A 17,368-nucleotide genomic window follows, 5' to 3' on the forward strand; every position below is an offset into this window, starting at 1 on the left:
AATGTCCATCAATAGGTGACTGGATAAAGAAGATGTGGTATATTTATACAATGGAATACTACTCAGCCATAAAAACCGACAACATAACGCCATTTGCAGCAACATGGATGCTCCTAGAGAATGTCATTCTAAGTGAAGTAAGCCAGAAAGAGAAAGAAAAATACCATATGAGATCGCTCATATGTGGAATCTAAAGACTCATGGACAGAGAATACAGACTTGCGGTTACCAGGGGGGTAGAGGGTGGGAAGGGATAGACTGGGATTTCAAAACTGTAGAATAGATAAACAAGATTACACTGTACAGCACAGGGAAATATACACAAAATGTTATGATAACTCACAGAGAAAAAAATGTGACAATGAGTGTGTATATGTCCATGAATGACTGAAAAATTGTGCTGAACACTGGAATTTGACACAACATTGTAAAATGATTATAAATCAATAAAAAATGTTAAAAAAAAAAAGCCCAAGAAATTATTCTCATTACACATTTTGCTATGATTGATTCTATATTAGTTACAGATGCTTCAGTTTGGATAACCAAGAAAGAAAATGATTGTAAAGCATTAGACTTTTTTTTAATTGAAGTATAGTGAACATAACTATATATTAGTTTCAGGTATATGATGTAGTGATTCAACATTTATATATATTACAAATTGATCACCATGATAAGTCTAGTAACCATCTGTCACCAAAGTTATTGCAATTTTATCAACTATATTCCCTGCAGTGTACATTATATCCTATGAATTACTGATTTTATAACAGGAAGTTTATACCTCTTACTCTCCTTTACCTATTTTGCTCATCACTCCCACCCTCATCCTCTCTGGCTACCACCAGTTTTTTTCTCTGTGTCTGTGAGTCTGTTTTGTTCTGTTGTGTTTTTTTAGATTCCACATATAAGTGAAATCATATGGTATTTGTCTTTTTCTGACTTATTTTACTTAGCATAATGTTCTCTTGGACCATCTTTGTTGTCACAGATGACAAGATTTCTTCTTTTTAAGGCTGAATAATATTCTATTGTGTATATATACCACATCTTCTTTATCCATTCTTCTATCAATGAACACTTAGGTTGTGTCCATATATTGGCTATTGTAAACAATGCTACAGTGAACATAGGGCTACATGTATCTTCTTAAATTAGTGTTTTTATTTTCTTCAGAAAAATACCCAGAAGTGGAATTACTGGATCACATAGTAGTTCTACTTTTTAGTTTTTTGAAGAACCTCCATACTGTTTTCCATAGCAGCAGCACCAATTTACATTCCCAGCAACAGTGCAGGAGGGTTCCCTTTTCTCCACATCCAGCTGAACACTTGTTATTTGTTGTCTTTTTGATCATTGCCGTTCTGACAGATGTGAGGTAATATCTCCCTGTGTTTTTGATTTGCATTTCCCTGGTGATCAGTGATACTGAGCGTCTTTTCATGTGTCTATTGGCCATCTGTAAATCTTCCTTAGAAAAATATCTATTCACGTCCTCTGCTCATTTTTTAATCAGTTTTTTTATGTTGAGTTGTGTAAGTTCTTTATATACTTTGGGTATTAACCATTGTTAGATATCTCATTTGCAAATATCTTCCCTCATTCAGTAGGCTGCCTTTTTGTTTTCTTGATGGTTTCCTTTCCTGTGCAAAAGTTTTTTAATTTGCTGTAGTCCCATCTGTTCAGTTTTGCTTTTGTTGCCCTTGCCTAAGAAGACAGATCCAAAAAAATATTGCTGAGACAGATATAAAATGGGATTTATTCCAGGGAAGCATTAGATTTTTATATCACTTTTATAATGAAATACAATTTTTTGAAATATAAACATCATAAGATTACTAAGTTTTAAATTATTTAATGATTAATAGTAAAACTCTTCTGATTATACAGTGAACAAGTATGAAATTTATAAACATTAATAATAATTATGACAAATGTAGGAAATGCAAAAGCAAAATGACACTAAAATACTGATGAAAGTCAGCAAATGGTCTTATTACTAAATGGAGAAAGGAGAAGGTAGTGATAAACTTTAGATTTTGGAAATTTCCTTTCAGGAAACAAATTTTAGTTATGCTTTATTTTCTTTATTCTAGCATTGCAGCTCCCCATCCATAGATATTCTAAATGTGTTTATTTGATAATGAAACTTTGTTACTATACAACAGTAACTGATTTATCAAAGGGAAGTGTAATTGCAAGTTTTAAAATAGATCACTGAGTCATAATTTAAATATAATTGTTAATTTGATTTAGTTGAATTAAAATTGTGACTGAGGTAATATTTTTCAAATGTGTATATCTCAAAGCTTTCACAAAACTTATTTTCAACAAACTGTTACTTAATTGTGTAGTGTTAATTTATAAATGAATAAACTAAAATGTTCCCATTAAAGTATCATTTTTAAAAACATAGGCAAAAATAGTGAGCTTTATCTTTTAGTCAGTTTTTAGAAATTGAATGCATGATATTTCAAATGATTATTTTTGAGTCATTGAAGTAATGTCATTAATTCCATTCTTTGATTACTATTACTCTTGTAACAATAATCATGAGGAAAAATTTTTCTTGTGTTTTTAAAAAAGCACATTAATAATCAGATTTAAAAATCAATTTAAAAAGTGTCAGTGAAATGTGATTATGGAATTAAAAATCCCACAGTCTAAAAAAATAAGAGAATTCAGGCAAAGACACAGTAAAGAGAACAGTTTTATATAATATGAAAAGGTTGGCTAATAAACTAATCATATAGATTCTACGATTCTGATTTTCACAAAACTCTTCATGTAAGGAAGCTAGGTGATTATGTTTTATAGATTATGAACTTAAAATAGTCTAAGAAATAGTGGGGAATGCTGGTATGGGAAAAATAATTCTTTATTAAAAATCCAGAAGGTATATTTATTACTATATATCCTTTTTATTACCTAAACTGAAATTAAATTTTATATGATAGCTACTGCCTTCATTATTCTAATCATGACCTTAGTTTTTATTCAAAATATTTATTTGCAGGGGAGGAGCACTGCAATTAATTAAAGTTTAAGTATTTAGTTCGTATAAAGAACTGGACACACCAAAAACCAAACTCATGTATCTGTTTTAAGTAGATTATACTATAGAAAAAGAGAATTATTGATCAATCATGGTTTAATGAAGTTCAACTATGCCCTCCATTGACTGTGTTTTAATCAACCCCCAAGAGGAAAAAAGGGCATATGAGGGATTCCCAGAAATGAGTGTGAAGAGGAGTAGCAACCAAAACGGAAAAGTTCATAGCAGCTTTCAGGAGAATACATTGAAAATGTATTCAATCAGTAATTCAGGGAATCTTTTTCTTTCTATGATTTGAGTTATTCATCTATAGATACCTATTAATTGATATGTTAAATATCCAGAACTCCAGGGAGAAATAATAAAAACTGTGTACATTAGGAAATTATATCTAAAAGATAGTTTCATTATTTTGTGCTTTAAAGAACCAAGTTGATAAGTAAATACATACTATAATATAATTTGAATGATATTTAATTTCTCATTGGCTCAAGTCTATAAAATATAAAAAATCCAATGCTATAGATGTTAAGTATTTTCTAAAGAAAAGATAATAAAGGAAATAAATATTTATGACTAACAGACTTCTCAAAGAACAGTTTATAAATGCAAGTTCATAAACTAGAAATGATGTCTGAATGTAAGAAACAGAGCATTGGAAGTCATTCCATATTTAGGGGCTGGGAAAACATTACATATGTATCATGAGTTTATAAAAATCATTAAAATCATTTGCCTGAAACAAATCTTAATAGACTTTATTAATTGGCTTTGGTTGGTTAGTTTGTTGTAATTTCATGAGCTGGTAAATCTCCTTTAGAAATTGGTGATTTGCCTAACTTTTCAGCTTTTTATTATCTATTCACACATAGTTTGAAGGGAAGGTTCATGTACAATGTACCAATTTACATTGGCTCTGCTAATTATCTTTATTATTATTACTATTGTTATTATTTATATGTTTCCTGATTTCATTTTGTTACCATTACATAGCTCTCTTTATCTTCTTATTTTCACCATATCTTGCTTTTGTTAATTGTTTAAATAAAATGTATCTTCTCTGGAGACTTAAAAAATTCAGTAGCTTTTCAATTTTTTTGTAACTGTAATTATTGCAGAACCTTTAAGCCAGAACATAACCAAATGGAGGTTGTAAAATAATTTAAATACATTAAAGTGAATTAGTCTTGACTTGTGTATTCTAAGATAGATTACTTCCTGACACAATTGTAGTCTCAAGAGCAGGAGATCAAAGAGATTCCTCTCCTTTTCAGTACTTCTAGGGTTTGGATTTCACATACCATTATTTCTATAGCAAATGCTTCATTCTCATCTTTTGTCTCTTTTTATTTTACCTGTCTCCATCTTATAACAAATAATAGCCTTTAGAGAACTTCAAAAGAGTTTTGTACTTTAGAGGAAGAAAGGCAAAAAAAAAAAAAATCCATGAGAAATTAGATTAACTTTTATGATAATAAACAGATTAATACGGCAGAAAAGGAACACATTATTTAATGGAATCTGAAGAAAAATAGGAAGTCTGGGACATTCAAGAAGTTAATAGCATTTATGATCAATGCAAGTCTGCAGTATTTTTTCTCCCTTCTTAAAGAGGATCGATCCAGATTACAGGGATGCTCACGAATATCATAAATGTGGGAATCCTTCTTCCCAACAGGATTGCAGAAAGGTATTCAAGGTGCTCTAGTTTAGAGGTTAAATGTGACTTTCGCAGGAAGCTTACCAGCTTTTATAGCACTATTAGGACTAATATCTAATTACAGATGGAAAAAAAATATGGTTTTGTCTAGGACTAAAGAATGATAAACATTGTGTGTGTGTTTTAATAGGAAAATACACCTGAGTTCCAAAGACCCTATTAAGAAAGGATACTTGGGATATAGCCGTTTGGATGTTGGGGGTCAGTCAATACCAATTTTCATTTTACTTTAAACAATCCAAGGTTGTTAGTTGGAACTATATGATATCAAAATAAGAACCTGAAAAACAAAAAGATTATTCTTACAGATATATTATTTTACATATACAAGTTTTTAAAAGAGTTTACTAATATTTTAAGTTTAGTGAATTTATGAAAAGTACATATATACAAAATATCCATATACCTTTGCAATTATACTTATTATCAGTCAGTTTTATAAAAATAAGAAGAAATTGGATTTCCACAGAATTTTCTTCAAATATAATGAATGTTTCAGACAAGGATATAAAGGTTAAGTATTGCAGGGAATATATATATAATATATATTTTTTCAACATATAAATGAAAATATTCTCTAAAATTCTTACAAAAGAAATCCTTAAAAATCACATTTTAAGTCTAGTCAACCTTCTTTTGAATAGCTTAGTTCATAAAAAATTAATGAAAGATCCAAACCTAATCTCCCATCAAATCCTTGGCTAACCCCTGAACGAGATGCCATGGAGCTTGGTGAAAAAACACATCTCAAAGCATGAATAAGTTGAACAGACATTTATAGCTACTTAATACAAGGCGCATATTTAGCAGTTTAAGTATCTTCAACATAGAGGGCCTTGGGAACCACATCAGTCTTTCCAGTGAAACCTTAAAAGAACTTTGCCTAACAAGGGAAGATTGCATTACAGATCCATGGATTCTATGGAAGATAAGAGCAAAAGTGAAACAGGCCCACTCTAAAGCCCTAAATTCAAAACTTTATACAAGTTAAAGGTGAGCAGCCAAAAGTCTCACCATCTGCTTGAACAGAAATCATTTCTCTTCAGTGAAAACAGAATAACCAAGAGTCTACAGTATATCATCCAAAAGTGTCCAATAAACCATAAAGATGATTAGGTATATGATGGAGTAGGGAACTATAACTCATGAACAATAAAAAATAAATAAAAATAGATCCTAAGAAAACCAGAGATAGAAATTAGCAGTCAAAGGGTTTAAAGCAGTTATTGTAAATATGTTTAAATACCTGAAAGAAAGAAAATCTTAATATGTGAAAAAAAAGAAAGGAAAGAAAAATTTTAAAACAACAAAATTGAAGATTTAAGAAATTAAAATTTACTGGATGTGACTAACAGGATATTGAAGATGACAAAAGAAAAGTTCTGTGATCTTGAAGATAGATTAATAGAAATTATCCAATATAGATTACAGAGAGAAAAACGGATTGAAAAAACAAATAAATTGGATGTCCAATAGATCTAATGTATGTTTAATTACAGTCCCAGGAGAGGAGAGAAAAATATGAGAAAGAGAAAAAATATATACATATTGAAATAAAGACAAAGATGTCCAAAGCATGACGGAAAACACAAATATACAGATTTATGTCACTCCAAAATCCTAAAGCAGGCTAAATGAAAATAAAATCACACCTAGGCATATTATAATTAAATCTCTTAAAAGGAGAGATAAAAATAAATATCTGGAAAGCAGCCAAAGAAATAATGACACACTGAATATAGAAGAATAATGATACAGATAACAGTGAAATTCTCGAGAATCAGAAAAAAACAAATGCTGGCACACTGTGAACCAATGTCTTTAGGGTATTTATTGGACAAACAAACAAGTAAAAACAAAAATTCTATGTCCAGTCAAAATGTCTTCAAAAAGGAAAATAAATCGAAAATATATTCAGAAAAGTAAAGAAAACAATTTGTCACCGAAAGACCTGCAACACAAAAACTGCTGTGGGAAATTTTCAGACAGAAGCATATGACTCCAGATGGAACTGATCAAAGGACAGACTCAAGACACTAGATTGATAAATAGATTGGATAATTGAGAAAGACTAAGTTTGTGTTTCTTCTCTAATTAATTACTTTAATTATAGAACTGATAATTTAATGCAAAAAATATAACATTTTATGGTTAGGTTTATAGCATATATAGATGTAAAGTATATGGCCATGGTGCAACAAATTTGAGATAAATGAACAACTATTGTTGCAATGTGCTTACATTTTGCATAAAGCATTGAAAGATTAACTTTATATTCTAATAAATTAAAAATACACAGAATAATCCCAAGAGCAATAATAAATTAGATATGGAACTGGATAGCACAAAGAAATTTAAGAGGAATATTAAACAGAAAATAGTTGTTCAATCCAAGAGAAGGATGGAAAGGAGATAAATAGAAACAGAAAAGCGAATAAATATAGATAGATAAATGATATATAGAGAGATAGATAGTAGGAGACTGGTAAATATTAGTCCAACTACATTATAGTAACATCAGATAAACAGAATTAACAGTATATAATTCAATTAAAAAGTATATATCATCAGACCTGATTTTAAAATAACAATAATAATTTAAGCCAGGAATAATTATTCCTTTCACTAAGAGATACGCACTTTAAATATAAGTATACAAATACTTTTAAGGTAAAATAGAATCTATGCAAACATTAAACATAAGAAAGGTAGTGTGTCTACATTAATAAAATAAACTTCAAGACAAACCGTATGACAAAAGATAAAGGAGAACATTTAATATGAGGTTAGAAAAGAAACTATCTGAGGACTATTCTTCAAAAAAGCCTTATCTACAATTATCGCTCACATATTCAGAATATCTATTTTATTATCCCATACCAGAAAATGTTTCCTGATCTAGGATTTGTATGGATTTAATATTGTAAAGTACCTAATGTTCAAACTGTCATCATTCAAAATACCTGTTTGAGCTTGAACTGTGTAGTTTTTAGCTGTCATTTATTTGTAGGTCAATGTCATAAGAAGTAAGAGGTAATATTAATGCTACATGACAGATGCTAGAGAATTCTTGTTCTGATCTGCACAAGCTCTTGTGGAACAATGGGAAATCAGAGGAAGAATAAGAGGTCATCGGCAGCCAAACCTGTCAGCAAGATATAGAATCCTTCATCTTTCTTTTGTTCCCTCAGTCCTACTCTAATCTTTAGATTATTACGAATAGATTCAACAGAAAATAAATGGAGCTATCAAGAATTAATTTTTTTCAGACTAGTTCCCTGAATTTCCAGACAAATATTAGTATTTGAGCTAAGATATATCAGAAGACATCTGGGACACTAAGATATTAATAAACTTTACTGTGAAGTCATTGATGTATTAAGGCTGGAGTATATACAGCCCCTTGCATAGTGAAGATCTGTTAGACAAATTGTACCCTCTTGCTATTCCCAAAACTAATCTGTTTAAGGAACAGAGAAAGATACATTTGCCTAGACTAAACCATGCTAGAAACAGTCTATCCATGTTACTAATAATCCTAAAACATTTACTTAAGAATTCTTACCTTTAAAAGAAGAATTGTTCTTTTCACAGACTTTATATATGTAACACATATGTATATATACACACACTCACAACATATATATAAACGATATGATATATATATGTATGCTATTAATAAATATAATGAATGTAGTCATCTTCTTCATACTTGGTAATATTGACCTACTAGAGGGGCTGAAATAAAAGAGAAAAATGATGTATTCTCTAAGATTCAAAGTAAACGAGTAATAGATAATGAGTGTTGGCTATTCAACTACAAACTTAAATGTTTGTCAGAGCACGGGGAAATCATGTCAACAAGATTTACAGTTACTGTCCCGTTTTCAACCTGAAGATTTAAGGATTGAATTGTCTTCTTTTACCAAGAGAAATGCAGCTGTATACCTTTAAATATTAGCATGTGTCCGACTAATACAGAGATTAGTTTCTTTCCATTGCTATTTTTAAAATAATAATTTTAAGTTAATAACTTTGATATAAAAATTCAGATATTTAAAATAACATTTCAAACAGTTTAAAATACATAAGCTAAAAGATAGCTAATGATAATTGTTTTGAATTAGTTTTGAATATCAAATTTGAAATTCAGCTATTAATGAGTTACTCATTGTATCTTTAAGGAAATTAACCATAATCTTGACAGTATATCACGTACATAGTTGAAACTATAACGTTACTTTGACTAGAACTGATAAAACATTTTAATAGACTGCTTAATTTTAAAAAATACCTAATTTACTGAATTTTTTGAATTTTATACTCAGATTGAATGATTTTACTTTCATTAAGCAATATATTGTTTAACTGAGTTTTCTTTCTTGACTAAGGTTCATTATGGTCAAAAACATTAAAGGTGCTATGGGCACCTACTGCATGAAATGTGTGTTTCAGTGCCCACCATCTACTGAGGTCCGGGTAGGAAAGACTCTGGTGAAGGCACAGAAGGGCATAGTAGGAGAGAACACAGGTGACCCCAGACCAGAAATCTCCGAGAGTTGGCCCATACACCAGCCTACACTTGCCACAGTGTGGAGTTGTCATTTCAATTTGAGTGAGTATTAACATTACATATGTCCCCATTTTTTCCCATGAGGAACCCTGAGTGACTATTGTACATGGAAAAGTTATGAGAGACATCTCTGAGGAAGCATCATTTGAAAAATGCTTATGTGAGACAGTGAGAAGATCTTTGGGAAGAGTTTCTCTGGTGAAGACAATCTCAAGCGCAAAGTTCCTAGGTAAGATGCTTGCAGGGCACTGTAGAAGTTCGGATCTTATTCTAACTTCGATGAAAAGCTGTAGAATAGTTTTTTACTTTGAAAGGATCACTCCAGATAAGGAGTTGTATAGAGCTCTCTGAAATGAGAGATTGTGCAATTGAGTCTGTATTTTGAAGGTTGAACTGACAGTATTTGATGATGGATAGGAGCAGTAGGAGGAGGAAAATCAAAGATTCTCATGTTTGGGAATGAGCCCCGGGATGAATAATGGTGCAGTTTACCAGGATATGGAATACAGGGAGGAACAAACTGGTACTGGAACATGGTAGAATTGAAACAAGGTATTTGCAGACGTTATTTGAATTTCCTATTAAATATCCAAATAAAAATCAAGAAAGAGGTAAGAGCAAGAAGAATATAGGAATTTCAAGCTGAGGGGAGAGTCATAACTAGAGAAATAAATGTGTTTGTTATCAGCAGCTTATCTGTGTCATGTGAAACATAAGTGAAGATGAGTGTGGAAATTAGTGAAGGGCTTTGAATGCAAAATAAAAAATTACCTTAGGAAATAGAGAATTATTAAATAATTTGAATTTTAAAGCATGAAATATTAAAATTTATGATTTGTTAAATATCACTATATAAATAATATTAATTTCTTTTCTTGAAAGTATATGTTTTCACAAAATTATGTGGAAAATAACATACAAAAAGGAGGTAAAAATCTTCATTGTTGATAGGGTTAGAAGAAAAATTTCCTGTTGTCATTTGTTCTTTTACTTAATAGGCATGCATGATTTTTTAAATTGTCAAATATATTCTTTGTAAATTGTACATTATAGGGATTAATCTGCTGGTGGTGTACAGGATAAATTAGCATCAACTAGGGGCACTGTGTGACAGTAGAGCTAGATCATCATTTGAAAGATACTTGCATCACTAGATCCTGGCAATAAAATGGAAAAAGCTCTTGGTTATGAAGAAAAGGTTTTTGTGTGTGTCTGTGTCAAATTTAAAAAAAAATTATATCTTGGGGAAAATCACCACACAATCTTGATATTTTGATGATGAATAAATAAAGAACTGGCCCTTGATTGATACCTCTGTGCTTTGCCTTACATATTGGCAAACTAAAACCGTGATTAAACACATGTATTCACCCCTTTTTACACATGCAAATATGTGATTAAAAGTGACTGAAAAAATATATATAACTGTGTTGATTAGTATCAATTTAATTCAGGATAACAATGTTCAAAAGAGCCTGTAAAGATACCAGACATGGATGCAACTTTTAACTTGTTAAATCACCCCCACCCAAACTATGGGACTGTTTCATACCTGGTCCTTTATTGTCAGTCCTTCCATATACTCACACCCACTCACACCCTGCTTCTTCCCTCACTGTCAAAATAGAAGCAATAACAAAACAATCTACACATTCCCACTGCCACATATTCCTACTTACCAGTATCTGAAGATATTGTAGTATTGCATGTTACCATACTTGAACTAGCCATAATTCTGCCTACATTCAATAATTTCTGTTTTTCACACAATTTCTCCCCTTTTCCCTTTGTACTTCAGTACATAGCCCCAGGAATACTTTGGGGCTCTCTGCTATATCAGCAATTATTTTCTGTCTATAGGCAATTTCCATCATTATAAAAACATAATGTTACTGTCACATCTTTAAAAAACATCATTTTTTGAGCCACCAGCTGCCACAGCTATTTTTATTAATTGTAAAAGTCTAAGAAATAATTGTCTGTGCTATGCATCTCCAAATTCTCACAGCTTATTCTCTCTTACATCCATTCCAACTGAGATTTTGCTCCAGAGTTCCACATAAATCTCCCCAATGATTTCTACATTGTCAAATTTCATATCAGTTTATCAGTTTTTTTCCTTTTTAATTGATTTGTGACACAATTTAACATTCTCAACCTTGATGCACTACTTCCCTTGGATATCAGGACACCACTGTCTTTTTTTTTTTCCTTCCACACTAGTAGCTCCTTCTTAGTCATCTTTACCAATTCCTACTCTTGTCCCACCCTCTTAACATTCCTGGCAACCAAGAGCTGAGTCCTTGGTCCATTTATCCTGTGGACTGGCTTTGACTACCATGTATATGTTGTCAGCTGCCACATTCTTATTTCCTGCTTGGATCTTTTTTCTGAATTCCAGGCCCATAGGTATAACTGCCTTTGTAAAATCTCCATATCTTATTGTCATCTCAAATTCAGCATGTCAAAACTAATCACCCCCTCCAAAATATCTACTCCTGTATTCTTTCCCATCTCAGTAATAAAGGTTAGGGGTACTCCTGATATACTTCTAGTTGCTTGTGCCAAGTATGTTTAGACAATTGATTCCCTGTTTCCCCCTCAAGCTCCATATCCTGTATCTCTAAAATATATCCAGTTACCAGTTCTCACCACTTCCATTGCTATCATTAGGGTCTGAACCATTTCATCTCTGGACTCTAGTCTCTTCTACACACCAATAGGTAGTTGTTCCCCTTCTTTTTTTTTTTTTTTTTTTTGGCTATCATCCCCCGTCTTCCTTTGTCTCTTCACAAATAAGCAATCAGTGAAGTTGATTTGAAATGTCTGTCATTCCTGCAGTGACTTCCCATTTTGTTCAGTGTGAAAGCACAAATCCTTACACATATTCTGAAGACCAAAAGGAAATATTTCTCCGTTACTATCCTGACCTCCTCTGCAACTCCCCTCTCTTTCAAAGCAGTCCTTCAGCTGTTATCACCTCCTTGCTCTTCAGCCAATGCTTCAGGCATTCTCCTAGCTTCACACTTTGGCTGACTCTTCCTTGCTTGGAATCCTCCACTCCAGATATCAAATGGCCACCCTCCTCACCTGCTCCAGATTTTACTGAAATATCATTTTCTCAAGGATACTCTTCTTAGGGATGCCTTGATTAACCTATTTAAAATTACAAGCACACATTTCCTCTGAACTCAATAGTCTGTTCTATTCTGCTTTTTAAAAAATGAAAAAGTTCTTCTTCAGCATGTAGGAATGTTCTAACAGTACAGTCAGGCCTCATTATTTGAGGATTCCACATGTGAGATTTCATTTACTTGCTAAAATGTATTTGTTACCCAAAGGTAGTACCCAAGGCATTTTCATGGTCATTCTTGGACATGGGCAGATAGGCAGAAAATTTGAGTCACCTGACATGCAAGTTCCCAGCTAAAGTCAACAATGTTGTATTCCAACTTCTGGTTTCAGCTTTCATACTGTAAACATATCTCCTTTTTATGGTATTTTTAGTGGCGTGTTTTTCACATTTTTTGTTGATGATTTTCCTGCTTTAAGTTGCCCTTAAGCATAGAGCAGATGTGCTTGCTGGTGTACACAGACATTAGTAGGCTATGGTGTGCCTTATGGAGGAATTTTGTGCATTAGGTAGATAATGTTAATTTTCAGGCTTGAGTGATGGTGCTGTTGACCATGGGTTTAGTGTAAAAGAATCAATGATATATATTAAATTCGGTACCTTTAAACAGAAACACACATAGAACAGTCTGTGTATTGATCAATTGACAGAAATGTGACCAGAGATTCACAGGAACCTAACTTTGTATTTCCTCTAGAAGCAATGGTTAAATATTCACTAATTCAGTTTTCCCAGTGACTTTAAAGAACATACCTTGAATAGTGAAAATTTTTTTGTATTTGCATTTTACTGGATAGAATTTAAGCTTCTTGATGAATAAACTATAAGCTCCTTGACACAGAATACATCTACCATTATTTTATTTTCATAATTTATTTAATTATGAAATTTATAAAAACCAAAACAGGTAATGTGTACACATATATTTATAGGCACACAGCACAAGGAAAATCTATAACAATTGTTCATCATAGTTATTACAAGTAGGTAAAAAATGTAAACATGTGCTAAAAATAATTTATTTGGTGGTTGACTGTGTGATGTGGTTCACAAATTCTTATTTATTGGGCGTTATGGTACTATATGGAGAGACTAGCCTGATATATCTATCTATCTATCTGTCTGTCTGTCTATCTATCTATCTATCTATCTATCTATCTATCTATCTATCTATCTATCTATGAAAATCTCTATCAATCTAACCTTCTGGCATATGATATGTACCTAATATTTTTCATGGAAAGAAGGGAATAAATTTGTTATTCCTGGACTTCACTAGGACTGGAGTAAAGACACTTAATTTCATGAAAAAAAAAGTCTTATTTTGTTATACTTTAAGAAATTTACAATATTTCAAAGGAATAAAAGTAAAAACAAAATGAAAGTATTGCCTTATCACTTGTCTCTCAAAACAAGCTTCTACATAGCTGATCAAAATGCATCTCTTCTCATAGCATTAACAAATAACTGTTCTAAAGTAATCCAATAACAGTTCTAAACAGCAGACATGCTACAAAGAAAATATCTCCATAATATCTTTTTACAGCACTGAAAAATTAATCAAAAAATTGTAGGCTCTTGCAATGATGAGTACATTAATCTCAAAGCAGCTACATTGATATTTCAAAAAATATATTTTCTAAGTATCTTTTCATGACATTATACAATTTATCTTTTTTTTAAAAAAGTCTTTTTTGTTGTTGTTAAGCAAAGAGGAAATAAACTGTTTTAATGGATTAACTGGACTGACAAAAGCATTCAGGGAAATGCCACAAGAACCCTGCTATGGGGACCCCAAATACATATCATCAAGACCACATCCCTAGTTAAAAATGTAATGCATAGTATAAAATGTATAATTGATTGTCCATCAGGTACTGTTTTCTTTGAAAATAAAATATTCTTTAAATATTTCAACATATAAACCAGAATACAGTAAGACAAGAAATAAGAATTTAATGGATTTAGCATATGCCATGATGTCTATTAATGAATTATGAACTTTCACACCACTCTTGTATACAATTGGTCCTAAATTTAAACAGTAATTTTCACATTCTCTTAACTATTCTTTTTCTACTGGAGGAGTGTTATTATTATTTGCCTTATATAATTCATAGAAAAACATTTATACTACTTTTTGTTTATGGTCTAATAAATTGTTGTACTGTTTTGATTAATTTTTCAGAGTTCTTTTATAATAAAAGACAGATTTTTTATACACATAAAAATTATACATAATTTTATTTTACAGTGCATTTAAAGAAGAAGCATTTTTTCATTCTTAACTTAAGAATGTGGAATTTTGTTTAAAAATTACGTAGAAAATTTAGTATATCCTGAGAGAGAAGAGATAAATTTTTGATGTGTATTAACCATTGCATTAAATTAGAATATTACCTGATCCAAAACAGGTATATTTTCTTTATTTGGTAAATTTATTTGTCCTTTATTTGGGTTCTAAGCTAGATTCATAACTACCAAATAGTTGGTATATATGACTGCACAGGTTATTGGCTAAGTGGGCATGATGTCTTCATGAAACATTATTCTAGACATTGTACTTGTCCATAATATTACCACATCCATGAAATATGAAGCATGCATTTAATGCCTATTATTTCAATGACTTGTATGACCTTATAAGATGTGCTGCATTATAGACAAATCTATAGTATTAATCAAAAAACTAAAATTTAATTTATATCAATGACAAAGTAAGACAAATGCCAATATAGAATTTTACTTTTACTGTATCTGGTTCAAGAGAAGCATTGTATATTTCCTATAAGAATTATTGTGGTCTTATTCAGCTGAAAGATGATACTTCTCCTTAAGGCTTGGGACAGGTATGACATAAATTAGAACACTTTTAGAAAATTACTTAAATGATTCAGATTTAAAATATTTTACTAAATAGTAGCCATATATATGAGAAATAAGTGCATATTTTAGATAAACTTTCTAGATATTGAATGATTATCATGAATATATTATTGTTCACAAAAGTTGATTAAACACAGCTAAATGTTTACTTCCTATTCCTAGCCCCATTAAAAAAATTCTCTAACATACCTGGTTAGTGAAAGAACAAGTATTATATAAATAGTACATAATGAGAGGAAAAGGCAATGAATAAAAATTTCTTGTTCTATGCGACTTTTTGTTTAAGTAGTTATAATGCAGAAAAACATTTAAATTGATAGATGAATATATAGAAGCATAGATAAATAGAGATGGAAACATGGATATAAAGATCTTAGATGAATGGATAGATGGATGGACAGACAGATGGATATAAACAAATAAACAGATAAGCAGATTTTTAGATGACTGTACCTCCCAAGTAAGATATATATTATATTAAATATTTGACAGTAATTTCATTCAATATATAAATCTATGTATATAATTTTAAAAATATTTTTAGAATAATTTTGTCTGTAAATACAAGAAATCAGATATATTTTAAAACTTCCTACCACATAAATGATAGAAGTTGTGGCATGAAACATTCATCAAAATATTCTAATAATTTTAAACTTTCATTGATCACTAGGAATTGTTGACTTGATCTTTTGTTTGACGCAATGTATCACTGGATAAATGAGCACCAAACTTTTCCAAGGTCTTACGTTTTAAGTTCACATTGAAGATTCTTCAGGTGCCTAAGAGGGGGTTTATGTCACTGAAAGGAGGTGCCATTGATTTGTAATAGGTAGTCTTTTCCAGTGAAACTCTATTTCCACGGGAAAGAAAAAATGGTTTTGGCTGACAAAAATTGACTGGTCCAAATAGGTCGTCTCCTCACAGACCAATCAAATGTCATGGGATAAAGCGAGGTGGCTGGGGCAGAGGTATATTGTTACTTGCTAAGGTCCACATTATAAAAACAAAAGACAGAACAAGGTCTCAAGTTTATTATTTTCCCTGAGACAGCTTGATACTGCAGAGGGAGTACAGTCTCATACTTTGGGGACATTTTCTGAAATATTATAAATCATTAGAGGTAGGCCATCACACATGATCATTTATCTGCCACCATGAACCGCAATATATTCTCCAGAGGCAATCTGCACCAAATTAAGCTTTCCCCTTAGGCATTTTTTTTCAAGGATTTACAGAATATTTTTTTTTCAACTTGGCATGGCAGGCTCCTTTCCTCCCAAAGGCTTTGAACCTGAAGGCAGTTCTAGGAAATTGAAATAAACAAGATAGCTACAGCAGAATCACTGCTTTTAGTATCAAATTCAGAAAAAAAATTCCTTGGAATTGCAGTGTTTGATTTGGAAATCATGTAGAAGAAATTTATATCACTATAGACACTACTCTAATAATGAAAATGGAACTTTTTCAGTATTTTTAATAGGTAATGTATCTGAACATTCCTGCCTGTACCAGCAGAATATCAGCCCTGTCTTATAAAATATTCCAAATTTCTTAAAACTTTTTAATTGGATATTTCGTGTAATTTAACAAATACTTTTGGAAATATATTGGTTAACATATATGTTAATATGCAAGTATTTGATTTTGATTAAACTTTAATGTACAAATATACTAACACATAGATATTACACTAATAGATGTCATAATGCTTGTATTCATGAAATAAAACATATAATCATGGTGTAGTATTCATTTACTTTTCAAAATACTTAGTTTGAAATTTTTGTACATAGATTTAAAGGTATAATTGGATGTCCTTCCTTTCTTTTTTCCTGTCTTTTTTCCTGCTTTCCTGTCTTCCTTCTCAACCTGTAAGAATTTGGGATCAAAATTAGGAATAAATTAAGCTTTTATTAATGAATTGAGGATATTTATATTTTTTTCCCTCTGCTCTGAGATAGTTTGTACATAGAATGCTTCTGTTCTTTGAAAGTT

The sequence above is a fragment of the Vicugna pacos genome, chromosome 2 (genome assembly GCF_048564905.1).
Source record: "Vicugna pacos chromosome 2, VicPac4, whole genome shotgun sequence".
NCBI lineage: Eukaryota > Metazoa > Chordata > Mammalia > Artiodactyla > Camelidae > Vicugna > Vicugna pacos.